This window comes from Filicampus tigris, chromosome 1 (genome assembly GCF_054856515.1).
Source record: "Filicampus tigris isolate MCC_2025a chromosome 1, RoL_Ftig_1.0, whole genome shotgun sequence".
NCBI classification, from domain to species: Eukaryota; Metazoa; Chordata; class Actinopteri; order Syngnathiformes; family Syngnathidae; genus Filicampus; species Filicampus tigris.
This window is the reverse complement of record NC_141217.1, coordinates 31,445,988-31,464,067: the sequence shown is the minus strand read 5'-3', so window position 1 is coordinate 31,464,067 and position 18,080 is coordinate 31,445,988. Positions and strand designations below refer to the sequence as shown.

Here is an 18,080-nt window from a genome sequence, read left to right as displayed (position 1 = left end):
CACTTTGCTGCTTCATGTCGTGGAAGATAGGAGCAGCATGTGATTGGATTTACCCAGTTAAAAGGGGGGGAACGTATGGGGGGGGGGAAATGCAGCACTTTTCTGAAAGTGAGATAATAAAAGCGTCATTCAACATGGTAAACAAAATGAAACAAAAATAAATGGCTAACACAGTGTATCAGGGATGTCCAAAGTTCATCCCGGATGCCATTTTCACACTTTTTTTGTTTTGTTTTTTGGCCCGCGGCATATTCTTAAAATAAAATCAAACACGGCCCATCATGAGAACATCACAACGGAGGATTTGGTCCACACATAAAGACGTCCATACATACTGCATTCTTCTGTTTGCTGCACTGAGTTCTGTTCTGACAGCTCATTAAACAGTTTCATCGGGAGTCATCTTACAAATAAAAATTAACTGGAAAATCCTAGCAATGATCTTTATGAAAACTACAAGACGGTTGTGTGCAGTGTACACTGCAGTCTTTTGTCGTTGTTGTTAGAAAATAGCACATCTGTGTGTACTGTGCTCAAAATTATGGTTGAGAGACATGGAAAACTGACTAAAATAAGGAACACCCATGGTTCCAGGCTGAACGATTTTTAATTTACAACGACAGGCTGGCAATTGCCAGAAGACTAAAAGAGGGCAGGGAAGGGGCGCAGGCTCGTGGTTGCGACGCTGGTGGGGAGGCTATTACAAGTAAGATCAACAAAACATGTACATAAGAATATTTGTGTTAACGTTCAACTTTTTCTGATAGAAAACATTCAAAACATTACATCTAGATGGGGGGAGGAAAGATATTTAATAACGCTCGAATTAGCAGACATTTTCAAAGTCAACAGTTTACTGTGTAATATCTGTGAGCAGTCTTGTATCAATAAAGCTTGTCACTGTTCCTCTGAGAGTTGCAATAAAGGCCTTTTTGAGAGAAGCAATGACACAGTTTAAAGCAGACCAAGCCTAAAAATTCCCAAGGTGGATGAGTACAAAGCACAAAGCAGATCACAAGCCAATTACTCCCTGTCACACTGAACTTTTCCACATAGCCTTCAGCATTTTTCCATCTCATCACGTTGAATGTTCACTGATTTTCGCACTTTAGTCACATCACAGTGACTTAAAAAAATTTAATTAAATAAAAAAAGATCAATCCCTCCGCAATAAATCTTGCCCACTGAATTTTTCTTGTAGGACAACGGGCTCTTCTAATTCTTCTAGACTGAACTTGCAAGGACAAAAAACGGACACATCAACTTGATTTCCAAATCAGTTCCCGTGGATGAAATCCATTAGCATAATACACTTTGATTAAAAACCTTCTCAACAAATAGATGGAAAGTTGTGTTTATTCAACTCTGAGAGCCTGCCTGTGAAATGTATGCTAATGTGTTTGGAAGAGAGAACAGCACACTGCATTAACTTGGCTGCAATAGCAATGAAAAAGCAATGCACAAGCTCACCAAAACGTGTCCCAGTTGTGCCTTTAAATTTTGTGGCGACAACAAATTGTCTCACGGAAATGGACAACCTCTCTATTTGCTTCATTAAGACTTTGTTCACATACCTTTAGGGCTGCCATGATTAGTCGACTAATCAGTACGACGTCGATGATCAAAATCGTCGACAATTAATTTTAATCGTCGACGCGTCGTTTGTTTATATATTTATTTATTTGGCATATATATATTTATTTATCTCGCTCTTCTCCCGCTGGCTGTTTTCCTATCTGCAACGCACATGCGCAATGGTGGTAATCCGGGTGATGTAAACAGAAGCATTGTGGGTAAAGTAGTGTAAGCCTTACACTACACTACAGGCTAATTCGTGTTGGCAACAGAGTCCGAAAGTTACGGCGCATTTCACCAAATACACTCAATACAATGCAAACCCGCCTTTCATGGCAGCACGATGGGGATGCCAATCATTTTAAAAAAGGAAGCAAGTTATGCCTTATTTCATATCTGACATAGGCACAGTTGTTTCTAGAAGCTAGCTGCAGTTAGCATACACACGTTACGGTGTGTCTGATGTAACGCTCCTATTTGGAATGCTAACACGTCGTAGCATCTTCTAAGGATTAAGCAGCCATTATTCAGTAAATTCTCGTTGATTAACAACCAAAACTCAGTGTGTTTATGCCTGTGGTGGACATCGAAGCAGGAAGCGCATGCTTGCTCTCTCTCTCTCTCTTTCTCTCACTCGCGAACAGAGTGATGCATTCATGAACTGGGAAATATCAGCACTCAACACAAAAACAACATATGTGCCACTCATCCGCATCACATAACAATAAAATCCATAATTAAGTTTGTTGTAATATACTATGTTATAGTGCAAGAAAAAAGGTCTTCCTTTTTGATTGTGTAGATCAATTTACTACTTTTAAAATTATGAATACTAGTGAAAAGAATAACAAAAACCTTTTTGATAAAGTTTAAATTAAAACAAAATTAAGAACCAATACAAGTGTTTATTTTAGTTTTCTTTAGCACGTAGCATTTTCCCAATTTACTCCTCTGATTTCACTACCTTCCGTTAAAAAAAAAAAAAAAAAGTCTTGGTACCCAAGAAGAGTGAAATATATATACAAGTACTTCTTTTTGCATACATAGATAATTTCAATGTATTAGTGCAACTCTGCATAGTGTATAGTTTTGGTTCAATTTTAAAACGCCGTAAAGAATTACAGCTAAAATAATAAGACTAGCAAAATAATAGTTTGTGGCAGCCCTACATACCTTACAATGAACAGAATAAATACAGTATTTCCAGCACCATGCTTAGCTTGCAATGTATCTTTAAGTAGGAAGCAATAACTTAGGGCGAACGGCTGCTATACATTAAAGTAACAGTCCAGCGAGGATGGCCCATTTTTCACTTAAAAAACTGTCTTTATGTATTTTTTGATCAGGAAAATGATATTAGTTTGCATTTTCAACTTCATCAATTTGTTTTGGAGAAATCTGAAAATAACTGACTACTCTCCACACCACCACTTTCTGCTCAGAAACAAAGTCATTAGCCACGCCCCCCTACCGCTTCCCGTGTCTTGGTGGTAGTCAGTGGAAGAACCAGAAACAATTTGTCCATTTAAACTCATTGTACATACTTTGTACATCACTGATAATGTCCAAAAGCAGCGATCAATCAGCACCAAAATGTATGCCAACTTCATCCTCTGAAAATAGTATGACGATTATCCTCTCCATGGCTCACTTATAAGAGAATGAGGAAACAAGCAGCTTAAATATAGTTTCGCTCATGCCTACCGCACTACCGTACCGCTACGCGGAGCTCCGTGTCTGGCTAGTAAGAAGCCAGTTCCAGTCCGCTAACCTTGGTGGCCTAATGCTAACAGCTGCCCCGACAGCTGCAGTGGTGTTAGCCAGTTAGCTGCGGTAGCTAGCTGTCAGGGCTAGCTGCCTGCCTATGGAATCTAAAAAAAGAAAAAAATTGCGTTGCTAAATGTCTGAAAACTACAATTGCCACCAAGATTCATATGCACATCCCTACTATTGTCCACTTCAACCTGTAAAAATATAGAAACGATTGCCACAATATTTTAGATTTTATGGAGGTGATGATGTCTTTTCCTCATAGGAACTCACATTTAACATCAATAATATCCAAAATATTGTGCCAATCGCGTTTATATTTTCTGTTTGAAATGGACATGAGTAGGGCGGTACATATGAATTTTCCTTCAATGACAGTCATGCTTATGTGTGTAAAAAAATAAATTTAAAAAAATCAGTCCCCGTCCATAAATAATGAGCATCATTATAATGTAAATAAGTCCCAATGTTCAGTCCAATCAACGGTCCCTTTAAATGTTTGATCCAAGGCAGTAACTGTGATTGCACTTATTTACAGTGTTTAGCAACAGAAAACGATCGATTGGCGGTTCTGTCATTCGATGTAGAGTGTACAGTACATTGAATTTCCCGTTGTGGGATTATAAATCGGCATGATGAATTAAATTACAAATTAAACACATTGCCAACGTATCCACACACAAAAAATTATTTAAACATAAAATTAGTAGAAAATACTATTGGTGTATTGTAATGTGTGTTGTAGGTGTAGATTCAATTAATCAAATCATTGACATCTATTTTGATAATCAATTAATCGTTTAGGACAATATCTGTGCGCTATCCTTTTTTGCGAGAAAAGAGCATGTTTGTGCCAACAATCTGCGCAACTGAAAAAGTAATTCCTTACCCAGTGCCTCAATGATTGTGTTAACGATATCTGAATTTCCACCAAGTCTATATTTGAGTCAACTTATCTCTTGAAATGTAAATTACAGCCAGCATTCCACCTCCCCCCTGAGCAATTTACCTCACGCGCATCATCTTGTCGTCTCTTCACACTTTCAGACTACTAAGGCACTTAAAATCATCATTGAAGCCATTTCCCTGTTTTCTCAATGGCTCTGTCATGGTCAAATGACATGTAAGGATTTGTATGCTGGCGGTCCAATCACAGATTACTTGAGCTTTTGCCACCCAGAAGTACATGTGACATCAAAGTGTGATGTCCATATGATGTCTTAAAAATGTAGAATGGTCAGGAACATATCGCTAGAAGGTTGGACAGAATCTTTACGTCTCCGTGAGTGTCAGCTTTTCGGGGAAAAAAACAAAAAAACCAGCATGTTTGTCAAGCCACTAATACTTCATGATCGTCTGCTGTTTTCAACACTTCAGATTGTTCAATACGTGGTAAAAAAAATAAATATATATATATATATATATATATATATATATATATATATATATATATATATATATATATATATATATATATATATATATATATATATATATATATACACATATATATACATATATATACAATAAAATAATAATAACTACAGACCCACATGGGGACTGACCAACTGTATCGATTTGTAAAAAAAAAAAAAAACCATGAAATTGTGACGACGGGTACAGCACTTCTCATTTATCTCACCGTCTCACTCCGAGTCGTGTCACGTGTGTTGGAATAACAATTGGGATCAATTTGGGGGTTGAGTGTCTTGCCCAAGGACACGTGCACAGGAGAAGCAGGCGAGCGAGTGTAATCGACCTGCAAATACTGTTAGCTGTCGACCTACTTTATCAGCTTAGCCACCTCTGCCTTGCGATTCAATTGCTTTAAGTCCTCAAAGGAATGTCACATCTTTAATTCGCGCTTCTATAGGGGCAAATGGATCAAACATCCATTGATACGCAATGTACTGTATTCTTTCCATCAGATGCAAAAAGTCACGGGCGGCTACAGTGTTACAAATGCTCGCTCAAAACAAATGTAAACATTTCAAAGCAAAGTTGGTATGATGCCATATGAGAGCCTGAGGTCATCCATTCAAGTCGTCTGCTCACCGGCCACTTCATTAGATTGACTTGTTCAATGTGACGTGATAGCAAACACAGTATTCCAAGTATGAGGGACACAACAAATTAGGGATGGCTCGATACCGCTTTTTCAAATCCGATACCAATACTGCTGCCTCGAGGATTCGCCTATACCGATCTGATTCATTCTGTCACTCCAAGAGTTGCTAATTATAAGTGTAGGCCTGTCATGATAACAGATTTTTCCAAAGTATACATTTCCAAGAAACCATCACGATAAACGATAGTATCGTTGCTTTTGTTGTTGTTTTTTTAATGCTGCTGATACAGTGATGAAGATGGAGTAAAAATAGTCAAGTACATCCTTTTTAAGTGCAATTATCTTTCACTTTTTAAACATTGAAAATTCACATTGAACAATAAAATATCTTGTATGAATATAAATTAAAATGACTCAGGCTCTGTTAAAAAAAAAACGCAACTCAGCAAATTAACACAATATATACTTTTGCACTATCTGTAGTGTCAGAGTAAAAAGATATCTTTCTCATCATCAGCCTATCGGCGTCGGGAACATAATTTCCACACCAGACACAGGCACGGCACAAGCAGACACTCAGCCAAATAAAGAAATAAAATATAATAAAAACAACAGACACACAGACACAAAGTACGGTGTGGTGATCAGGGAAATAAAAACAATATGGGACACGCCAATGCGGTATGTGGGACCAAAAGGTAGACAACACTGTTTTTGGGGGTTTTTTTGGCTATGTGTCAGGTGTGAAGCACCTGCGTGAGACGCGGTGCCGCTAAGTCCATTCTGGACGGCGTTTGGCTGACTCGGACCAACTGGGTGGGACTGAAATACTGACAAGCGCTCACTGACGGACTAACGCACTAACGAATGTCCACCTCTGTAAAAATAGTACAAAAAGAGAACTGTATAGGATAGCTGTGTGCGGCTAGCATTAATGCCACATGCTATTATTAGCACTGCTATGCACAGCTGCGGCTCATTAATAAATGAGAAAAAGAGTTGTGTGTGCCGATGAAGAACCGATGGGACGCATGCGAACCAAACTGTTTAAACGTGTTTCAAAACCGTTCTATCCTTAGTGTGTGCGTGTGCGTGTGAGTGAGCGTCAACTAGCAGCTAGCAGGCTCTAGTCAATCTGGTGACCGGTGGTTGTGTTATTACTGAGGCTAATGCTAAATACAATGTTGGTTGACAGTTCAACAGCTGTAAACAAGTCAATGCACTGACCATTATCTAACATGTTTTAGCTCGATCACGGCGGCTATTGGAAGCGGCCTGTGCCGTTTACGTCACCGCTGGTCCCACATTCTAACACTGGAAACCTACAGACAGAAACGCTCAGCTTGCGTTGGTCTGCCCGCAGAAATAAGCTAGTAGGACTACATTTCCCATGATTCTTAGACACGGAACCAGGAAGTAGTTATAGTTACGGTCTGACGAAAACGTAGACACCCGCTAGCCCGTGCTAGAATGTCGTGAAAAGCGAAATTGAGGATATGAGATATAGTTTGGGTTTATGGATTGGTTCTGATAAAAACAATCCGGTACCAATCCAATCATTTTGGCCTGTATCGGACTCGATACCGATCCAGTGGAATGGATGGGACCATCCCTACACAAAATAGAAAGAAATATACCCAACTCTTCGAACCTTTGGGGTCATCTGGCTTTTCCAAAAAAATATACAACTTAATTTTCGTATACCGAACGAGTCAGAAAAAAAATACAACTTTATTCTCATATGGATATATTTTTCCTAAAGGAAAAAATTTAAAAAAAATTTAAAAAAGGAATAAGAAGATAATCATACTTAATTTTTTAATTTTCAAATTAAAAAAAGTTTTAATTTATTCCTGCAAAATTACAATGATTTTCCGAAAAAATATAACATGGACTTCAAACGCTTTTGCTGCTAGTTTCTTCCCATTAAAAAGGAATGCGGCTCATCCTACACATTTCTCCGTACGAGTGCGATTGAGGACAGCCCTGAGCAAATCTCACATATGATGTCCTGAAGCATGTGCGCAGGACACACATTCCCCTTGAATAATAGAAAATGAACGTAGAAGTTCCAAGCAGAGCGTGTTGGTGACTTGTGTAAAATCGGACAGCTCGAGCGGCCTCGGGCTCTCATCTTCTCTTCATGGGGAAGTCCGGCTGCTAAAAACAGAAGAGCTTAAGTCCTCAGTGCGTAGGGCAAAGAATGCAGTTGGAGGTCAGAGCCGTTGAACCGACAAATCCCCGTCCACAAAATATGGGCACATTAACGCCATGATTACACAGAGGGAGCTATTGAAAAATAGGCCATAGGCAGCGCGGTCCTGTCCCTTCCAAAACTCATACTACTGCAGATAGGGAGACAAACTGACGGAACAATGACAGTGAACATCCCGTCGCCACCTCTGAGAAGTCTATGTATAAATTAAGCAATTGAAATAATGGGACGCCATTTTGAAATACAACTGCATGTTTATGACCAAAATGATAATCACTATAACTTTGATCAATAATGTATTCACAATTATTCAGAATTCATCATGTTCAGAAAAACATTTATACTGCACTACTTGTCAACAAACAATTAGTAAGTTTCCTGTGTAACATGAAATTTTAAAATAACAAGAAAATTTGATTTCAGACTCGATTGTACAGTTAAAACAAGACAATACGCTAAAAAATATTTTAAAAAGACATTGTAACATTGTAGAATAAATGACAAATACTGAAAATTACGCTTGTCAAAACCGTGATCACGAGTAAAATTCAATTGTGCAGCCTACTCTGAAATAGAGCATGGGATGGCAGTTGTTCATTGTTGAGACATCCCAGACTGAAGAGCAGCGTCTCTGAATAAGTCTCATCTTCCGTGAACCTCAACTCCTTACATTGTGACTTGACTTTATATTGTGTAAAATATATCCATGAAATATGATCTCTCAAGTACTGAACCATGATCTGCTTTCTGCAAAAGAGACCCATTGTATGACACCTTAACTCTGGCCTCCATGAAAACACTTATGTTCTGTACCTGCTTTGAATTGAAATCATACAATTTCATCATACAGAACTGATGTTCTGGCATCAGAACATGTTGCCATGTTCTGATGCCAGCACATGTTCTAAGGTTATAAAAATATTATGTCATAGGGCTGCACAATTAATCAAATTGTAATCCTAACCACAATTAAATTAACATGGTTGTCAGCGATAGTCAGCAAAAATGGAGCGCTTTCTCAACTAGTAGTCAGCCAACCACCAGGGAGGGAACGCAAGGTGTAGGTAATCTAATATTATAATATATAATTCGTTTTCACTATTTTCAGCAAGGCTTGATCCTATCCTCCTCCCAGTAGTTGAGGTCAAAAAGCTCTCAGGCAAACCACAAAACAGTTACAATAAAAGTAGCTGGGTTTCCATTTTATTTTTTGAAAAATAAAAGCGATATTTCGACAATTTCGATGAAGTATAATTTCACGTCTCAAAATCCACCTCATGAAAGCGTAAAAACTTTTTGCCAATATTTGATTGGTTTGTCAAAATTTCTGTTTCCATTGCTAGTTTGCAATTTGGCGGCACGGTGGTCGACTGGTTAGCACATCCGCCTCACAGTGCAGCGGTTGTGTGTTCGAATCTGGCCCCGGCCTTCCTGTGTGGGTTTTCTTCGGGTACGCCGGTTTCCTCCCACATTCCAAAAACATGCATGTTAGGTTGATTGGACACTCTAAATTGCCCCTGGGTGTGAGTGCGGTTGTTTGTTTGTCTCTGTGTGCCCTGCGATTGGCTGGCAACCAATTCGGGGTGTCCCCCACCTACTGCCCATTGACAGCTGGGATAGGCTCCAGCACTCCCGCGACCTTTGTGAGGATAAGCAGTATAGATAATGGAGGAGGAGGAGTTTGCAATTTGCGCATTTCTGAAAGCAATGGAAACCCAGCTAATGTTGGGCAGCAACAGATATTAATCCCACTTACTCAACACACGAGGAATGGGGATTCCATCCAAATGTGTCAATTTTTTTAAGCAGAGTTCTTCCAACCCACAAAAGCTCAATCAGCAATGTGGCCATGATCACTTTTGTTAACAGTCAGCTGAGTGTCTTGTGGCCAGAGATGCGCTCATATGATGTCATCTCATGGCATAGTCTCCTCTCTTCTCAAGATTCACAAATTAATAACAAATGGAAGCGGCCATAAGTCGCATGTTCATTTTGCACATTTTCACAAAATTTGCTTGAAGAATGTTGAAATATTTGGATGGAAACCCCATTACCGCTGCCTGACAAACACCTTTTTCTCCGCTAACCTTGTCTTGTGCTCAGTACAGAAGCCAGGATGGTGGCCATACATGGTGCTGTTCAAGGTCAACAGGCTATAAATTATGTCTGTGTGCGTATGTGTGTGCGTGAGTGAGAGACAGCAGGTTTTTTTTCCCCTAGCATCATTTGACTTGACTGTTCTTTCTGGTTCCTTTTCCCCAAAGCTGTTGTTAAGGAGAATAGACGTGCTTGGATTTTCGCTTTCATGAGAAGAAGGGATGTATATTCAAGATCTCACATTGTGGAACGCATTTCAAATTCATAAATTTGCTTGATGCAGAAAATGTAAAACAAATAACAGCTCTCTATCGGTTCCACATTTACAAAGTGGTGTCCTTGGTGTCACCTTTTCAGCTACATTACCCTTGGGACTTAATACAAATTGGCAGTAGGCAGGTAACTTGCCTTGGAATAAAATCACTTCCGACGAGCAACAGTTTCCCCAAGCCAAGAATTTCCAAAGCGTCAACATCAAAATCTTTTCCAAGCGAAGACGTGACACGTTGCCTTGAGATACACTGGTTAACGTGTGATCACCTTCTCATTTTATTTTAGTGCACTAGAGGGATGTTTCCTTGCTAGGCAACGTTGGGGGGGGGGGGGGGGAGCAAAGCAGAGAGGCAGACAAGAAGCCATGCAGTTTGTCGTCTCTCATACTGGGTGATGCTGGCACTTGCCCAGCAACACTCGAGCAAAGCGGGGGTCCCTGGTGGGTGCTTCCCAAAAAGCTCCCTTTACGACTGGCCTCTGCAATAGTGGCCCAGCGTGCAGCTCATTTTTTTCACATTCTGCAGGCACGATGATGCGTACAAAGCTACCAAGACAACCACAACAACAAAATGAAAAGATTCCGTGTTTTTGCGTGGAGAAGATATGCGCGAACTAGTGTTAAGGCAAAGGCTAACAGGCAGCTAGCATGATGACCACTAGGCGAGCACGATATGAGCAAAATTCAACAATTCTAATGTCTTCATTTAACATTGTGACATAAGTAGGCGAATGTGGAACATGTGAGGACAAAGACGAAGGAAGGAAAGAAGGGGTACATTTTGTATTGTCTGCTCGCCGCAGCTTCGTGACTATATCGCGGTTTACAAATTCACCTCCAAATGAGACATTTGAAAACCATTCGCAATTTCACTGCCAAAATAAACATCAAATTACGTCCCGAACGCGACAACGAAACGAGAGCGTCACTAACCTTGATCCGCTCGCCTCCTCTTATCCACTTGTTACAATGGACATTTAACACCATGGATTCCCGCTTAAGTTTCCTGCCACTCGGAAGAAAAAAGGGAAAATAATATTTAAAAACAAAAACAAAAAGACGACGAACTGGGCCGAAGCTGCAATGTGACGTTGATGATGAGCAAACAGCGTTCGGCAGACAAACAAGAGCTTGTGAAAAGCTGCTTGTGTCTTCTTGTCTTCTTCCAACAGCTGTTGTTCCAAAATGGAGTTAGTCGAGTGAGAGACAACCACTGTGGAGGCTCCCACTCCTACTCCACTCCTCCGTGGGCTGGAGCCTACCCCGCTCTGCACTCAACCAACATCACACGCTCATACATAAATAGTTTTTTTTTTTTTTTTTTTTTTTTTTTTAGTGGTGGGTTGGGGGGTTACTGCGTGTTTCATGGGTTCCTTCGCAGATTTGTTTATTGGCGCATCAAACCAGCAAGCAGACACCCACCTGATGAGGGTTCTTATTTCTTGAGTACTGTGCCCGCTCACATTCCGAGTGAGCAAATTGGCTAGTTGAGGCAGTGGTTCTCAAACCTCGGTCCCCGGAACCTCGAGGAGGCGGCGAGCAGGATTTGTGGGCTAAGAAAATAATCGATTTTCATGACTTCAGCTACTTTATAAAGAGGTTCAGTTGGGGACGTGAAAATAAAATTAACGTATTTTTTTTCCCAGCAAGACCGATGTCACAGAAAAAAGCTTGAATAAACAAAACGGTGTTTAAATTTTCTCAATATGTCAAGAATCAAGGAAGCTATGCCATTTTGAAATCTTCAAAAATGTTAGTAACGTTTTCCACTGTTATGGTCTGTGACTGAGTGTGCGAAGCGATGTGTGGCTTGAGGGACATGTAAGAGCCAAGACAGAGAAGCATTTTGAGGTGCGATAGGGAACGACTTTATGTGTCATAAAAGCCTGCAGTGCGACCCCTGTCTGTTGTTTGTTTGGCTACCGGAGGTTCCCGCATTATGCTGGCAACATACAGCTAACTTACCCCGGTGGACGGCTAACCTGCTTCCTCCCCACGCCTCATTCAAGGTTAGGCGACACAAATTTTACCGTAATATAGATTTTTTTTGTGTACAATTTTCTTCCTCCTCTTACAGACTTGATGACACTTGCATGTCCCCAAATACTTCAATATTATGTAATGTAGGTTGATGAATGTTTTAGCTAACCTTCAACAGTTTTTGTGCGATTGATGAGTTACCCCACTGTGTGTGCAATAAACATCAAAATACTGCATAAAAGTCATCAAATTGAAAACGAGGAGACGAGGGAGATTCCGCTGTTCAACATATCTAAAATTAGATGTGGAAAACACATTTTTGACAAGGCAGGGCAAATTTTTCCACGAGAAGCACAAAACAGACCTGTGCGACGTGATCACATGAAAATGACACAACAAAAAATGGCAGAAACGCCTCTGTTGTCACATCCCTATAGGGCCACGTTTTTTTAACAAGCTATATGATATATAGCACTGCACAAGGTAATTTGAATTGAATTTGGCCAAAGATTATTAAACAAAATAGTTTTAGTATATATAGCCGCTAGCACAAGGCAATGGCAAAAAGGTTTCCTGTGAAAAAGTGCGAGATACAGCAATGGGCATCGCCTGCCAATTTCAACACAATAATGGGACAACAAGTGGGTTTATTTCATTTGATTAATGAAAAAAAACAACTACGTAATGACAATTTTGTTTCGTATCACAGCATAACTTAGACGGATGCTGTTGTCAACATGGTCCATTTTTCACCAACAAACACTTTGTATTTTTTGCTCAAGAAAATGATATCATCAACCCATTATGGAGCATCCATCCGTTAATTTAAATTTTTAAATTAAATTTTAAATTTAACATCCAAACACCGCATATCCTGTACAGAGTCGCGGGGGCTGCTCGAGCCCAGCTGACTTTGGGCGAAAGGCGGACTACACCCTGAACTGGTGTTCTGCCAAATTGTCCTACCCTTTGTGATAATTTCTACTGAAGGCTAAGTTGACAGCCAAAATACTACCGAGCGCTTTCAGCTTGTTTTGTTTAGATGCAGACTGGTAGGGAGAACTTTAAAAAATCCGTTAAGAAAATACTTACACAGAGGTGAAAGCGGGTAGTATGTCCTGACGTGTAGTATACATACACTGCGTGATGAGTGTGGTCACTATGCTCAAAAGCTACGATGCTTAAAAGCTATGACGGAAAATACACGCCAAAAGTATTTTTGAAGCAATGAAAAAGTCAAATAAGACTCAATAAAAACGAAAATAGTACTCACCGCTTTTAACCGAATGTACGACGGGTAGGACAAAAAGTTATAAAATTACCACGAAAACAGTTATCGGCGCAAGCGCACCGGCCGTTGATAGGACGTCTCGATGGGTAGGAAGCAATTTCAAAACACTGGTCGCCAGTCAATTTGGGGGGCACGCCATTATGGAGCAGCCTGTAAAAAACTAATTGCATCTGGAATGACCCTTTTTCATCGGCAAAATCAATATGCCTCCCCATGTCTTGGCGTAAACGTTAGCGAACGTAGTGGAGACAATTAGTACATTCTAAAATCAGGATTAATATACATCGCTTATATTGTCCGTAAACTACGCCCATTCGGCACCAAAATTGATGTGGACATCTCCACGTCCGCTTCAATTTGGGAAAACATCACAGGAATAAGCCTCTTCATGCACTCACTTCTCAGAGAATGAGCAAATGAGCGTCCCTCCTTTAGTTTCCCTCACGCTGGGTCTGTTTTTCTTTAGGAATCATCAGAAATGACATTTATATTGAGCCTGTCAAGACACCCAAGGACACTGAACAGAAAAACACTCCATTCCGGCCAAGAGGAGTTGCGCACACTACCCACTGCTTCTTGGTGAGCCACGGTCATGAGAACGTTGAGGGGCATAAGGCACCAAACTGGAGGGGCTTGACTGATATGTGGGGCGCTGAGAAAAGAAAATCGATTTCCATGACTTCACTTACTTGAGAGGTTCTCTCGTTTTTCCCAACATGATAGGCTCCACAAGCATGCAGTACATACGGAAGCGTGGAACTGCCAACGTGAAAGGCAAACTCATTCGAACGTATTTGGAAAGTACTATGAAAATATTGATAAAATGTAGGTTAAATGCTAAAAACATCCCATAATGCCATGGAGTATTGACTTGTGCCTGTGCAAAAAACAAAGAGTCATGTTTTAGCATTTGGTCTACTAATACCATTACGTTTGAAAATTAAGTAAATGTTTATTAGACATTTTTATTGTTTTATTATTATGCCTGCCATGCATAATTTTGAACATTTTTCCGACTTTTTTTTCATCTCTAACCTATTGCACAAATAACTTAACTGAAAGACTCACGTTGTACCTCCCTGCACACATGGGGTATAGCTGCATCACAAACATGGGATCAGGAATTGTATTAAAACAGAATGGCTACTTGTGATCTTTTTAATGTTTTTTTAATTTGGCCCCTCAATTAATTTTTTTTTTGCCCAAAAAAGCGTAGGAAATTATATTATTACATGTTTCCTCTACTAAAGTGGACGCCGCATATTCATGGTTTGGCACCCGGGGATTAACCTGTTTGCAGATTATTATTTTTTGGAATATTTTTTTGTTTTTGTGTGTTTCTTGGGGAAAACATATGAGAGTTTTTTTTTTTTAAGATTTCTTTTTTTGGAGGGGGTAGGTTACAAAAAAAAATATCTAGCAAGGCGGTTCTTTGACTTTGTCAGCGCAAATGCTGATCTCATCGAACTGTATAGCTCAAAACATTTAGCTTCATTGAAGAAAAAATTTTAACCAAATAAACACATAACAAGCATAGTCATATGCCACAACTGACGACCAGAAGTACTCAAAATTCAGACTGGCTAATGGTTAGCTGCAAGCCAACACTACTCTCTTGTTCACGGACTCCCATATCACTCGCCAGGCCAGGCCCTCCCTTTTAAAGACACACACATTCAAGGTCCCAGATACTTCATTGTGAAACATGAGGATGGAGACCCCAAGTGGACAAACTAATACCTGCTCCTCACATGCATTTTTGTATTAGTATTTTGCATAAAGCATTGAAATATATATAAATTATGAAATAAATATATGGTCATTACTTTGCCGATTTTCGTCTATCGTGGGAAGGGTGGATCGTAATCCCCGCGATAAACGAGGGACGACTGTATTTGCATACAAACATTGGAACGTCCATTTTTTTATAACGGAAAATTGACTTTTCAATTTTCAACTTGCAGCATCATCACGAGGGAAGAAAACTGCAGCAAAGATTGCAGTCACTCCCCATCGCCTCCACTTTCTAAATGCTTTCATCTCTCCAGCAAAACACGAGGCTTCTTTTTAAATGTCAAGCTCACGCTGTGAAATTGCATCTTTTTTCTTTTTTTTTTTCTTTTTCACAAATGAAAAGCGCCTTCCAGAGGAAACCACCTGGATACACATTCAACCTGAATCTTTTGCGGTGACATTTTAAACAGAGTAGAGACAACTGGTCACTGAAAAAATATCATGGAACCATCAAAGAGTGGTGCGTGTGGAGATGAAATGCAGTAAAATCTATACGACCAAGGCCACAGAGAAAGAGCATGAAAGAACCGAGGCCCGTGTTAATGTTTCTGTGGCAACCGACCAAAAGAGACCTGCAGGCTCACATGCCCGCTCTATTTACCTCTCTACATTTCCGCTGCCTGTACTGACGCTCCATCCATTCATTAGGCACTTGCTACATTCTGAGCACAGATTATTAGCAATCGGAAAAACTCACCTGAAGGTTGGACAGCACCTCTGATGTTAGAGTGGAAAGTGGGAAAAATGAACAGGAAGTGAGCAATTATTTTTTTTAATGTCCAATTTTGGCCCATTTTTACACATTTTCAGGGGTCATACTTTTGCGACCTTGTCCGAGATCAGGTGTCCCCAAACTATTTCTTGGAAGGGCCGCATAACTTTTCCCTTCTCTGATGGAAGGCCCCAGGATCAGTTTGTAACAGAAAAAGTGCGACGATTGCAGGGGTGCCTAAACATAAACATTTATTGTTTTCCAAAAAGCCGCACATAACCAAATATAAATAACCCTTTCTGGGATCTTCACAGAAAAAGGTCATGAATTAAATAATAACACTATTTATGAAATAAATAACACTATTAAGGAAATAAAAAATAACCAAATAACCCTTTCTGGGATCGTCACGGAAAGTGAAATAAATAATAACCCAAATAACCCTCTCTGGGTTCTCCTATAGAAAAAAAGACTGCATAAGAGTGGAATAGCATATCATGTTCTTTGGGTAAATTAGTCTCGATCGCGTGGTCCAGACTGCAAAAAAAAAAATCATAATGCATCTCTGGTATTGTTCGGAGGGCCGGGGCAAATGTGAAGGCGTTCCGTAGTTTGGGGACCGCTGTCCAAGAGGGTTCATCCAATTGATTTCAGACTTGGGCCGTATCATATTAAGAACTGGGATAGCAACAACAGGAGAAAAAGTCTTGAGTTTTCAAAATACTATATGACGGGGATGTGGCATCAAATTTTGCATTACATATATTTCCCTTGGAACAAAAGAGAAAAGGTTCAATAACTCTGCTGAACATTCCCCCCCCAAAAAAATCAGAAACTTCACATGTATATAATAAATAGTCGTGATCCGAAGACATCTACACTGTAGATTCTACGGCCTATGATAATAATCTGGTATACATATAACACCACCTAGTGTCAAATAGAGATAGAGTATATAGAATAAAAAGAAACACAAAGTTATGTGATTTTTTTTTGCGAAACGCTGTTGCTATGGTAACCAGCTGTTTGCAAAGACAATTAACGCTACTTTTGAGAGTGTTAACATGCCCCAAAGCTCACGAAACTTTGCACACACACACATCAGGCTTGGTAAAGTAATCAGTATTTTATTAGCTTGTTTTGCGATTTTCAAAATTTTTTTATTAGCTCTCACAACAAATTTTAAATAAAGCAGCCCCAATTGTACGTTTCAACAAGATCTACGAAATGTAACAGCCCTACATATATATATATATATATATATATATATATATATATATATATATATATATATATATATTTTTTTTTTTTTTTTTTATTTTTTTTTTTTTGAAGTCCACTGATAGTGTAGTGGTACACACGCCTGAGTTGTGTGCGGGCAGCGTGGGATCGATTCCCGCTCAGTGACAGTGTCTATGTGTGCCCTGCGACTGGCTGGTGACCAGTTCAGGGTGTAGTCTGCCTTCGCCCATTGACGGCCGGGATAGGCTCCAGCAACTCCCCGCGACCCTATATAGGAAGATGACATGACATGACATATTTTTTTTTGCTTCTTCCCAAAATTTGAGATACAAGCACTGCTTGTATCACTCACTTCACAACAAGCGAGTTCGGTGACTCGTGCGCAATTGTTCAAAAACAGGCTTCAAGCTGTTTACTGCCACTCCCAGTTTAAGTTTACCCTTAAACCAAATGTAATCAGAGATAATTACGCCTTGTGTTTTAAACAACCACATAGCTTAGCTTTTAAGATTCATTCTAAGACATAATGGTGAAATGACATGACAGATATGCTAACAAATAGCATCTATGTGGAGGGGTACAACAACCCTTTAAGCGACAGATATTTCAACACCAACAGTCCAGCAGCACATGTAGACTGACAATATAACATGACTCACAGGCACACATTCTTTATCATCTGCAAAGAGCTTATTTTATTGCTGAGGAGTTGTGGCATCTCCTCAACATCCATGTATTGCAATTTTTCGTCGTTATTATATTGCCCTCATGTGGACAAGGAACGCACACCAGGCGGTGCAGCATAATGGTCGTCTAATTGATGCAAAGTGTGACAAAACTGTTCAAATTGTGTGTTTTTATAAATTACAATAGTGATATTATTCCTCATTAAAATACACATTCAAGTTGGATTTTAAGGCATCACTGTATGGTAAACGTCAACTTTTGTCTACATCACGGCAACATCTGCCATTTACTTGGAGTTGTGAATCCTCAGACCGTTTGGGCAACTCAAATCCTGTTCACACACTTGTACAGAATTTAAAAAAAACACACACAAACAGG

The 18,080-nt window shown here is 39.7% G+C and overlaps 1 protein-coding gene across 2 annotated transcripts in view; it reads right to left on the bottom strand.

The window, feature by feature from the left end:
- Nucleotides 1–11,283, bottom strand: part of pkig (protein kinase (cAMP-dependent, catalytic) inhibitor gamma) — a 30,531-nt gene extending 19,248 nt beyond the window's left edge. The window contains exon 1 of one of the 2 annotated variants that reach the window (XM_086032307.1): nt 10,930–11,283. The gene's annotated coding sequence lies outside the window, so the exon portion shown is untranslated. Of the gene's footprint in view, nt 1–1,574; nt 1,736–10,929 lie in introns of those variants that run through there. The other variant, XM_086032316.1, reaches the window with a different exon arrangement.
- Between the last annotated feature and the right edge of the window lie 6,797 nt (nt 11,284–18,080).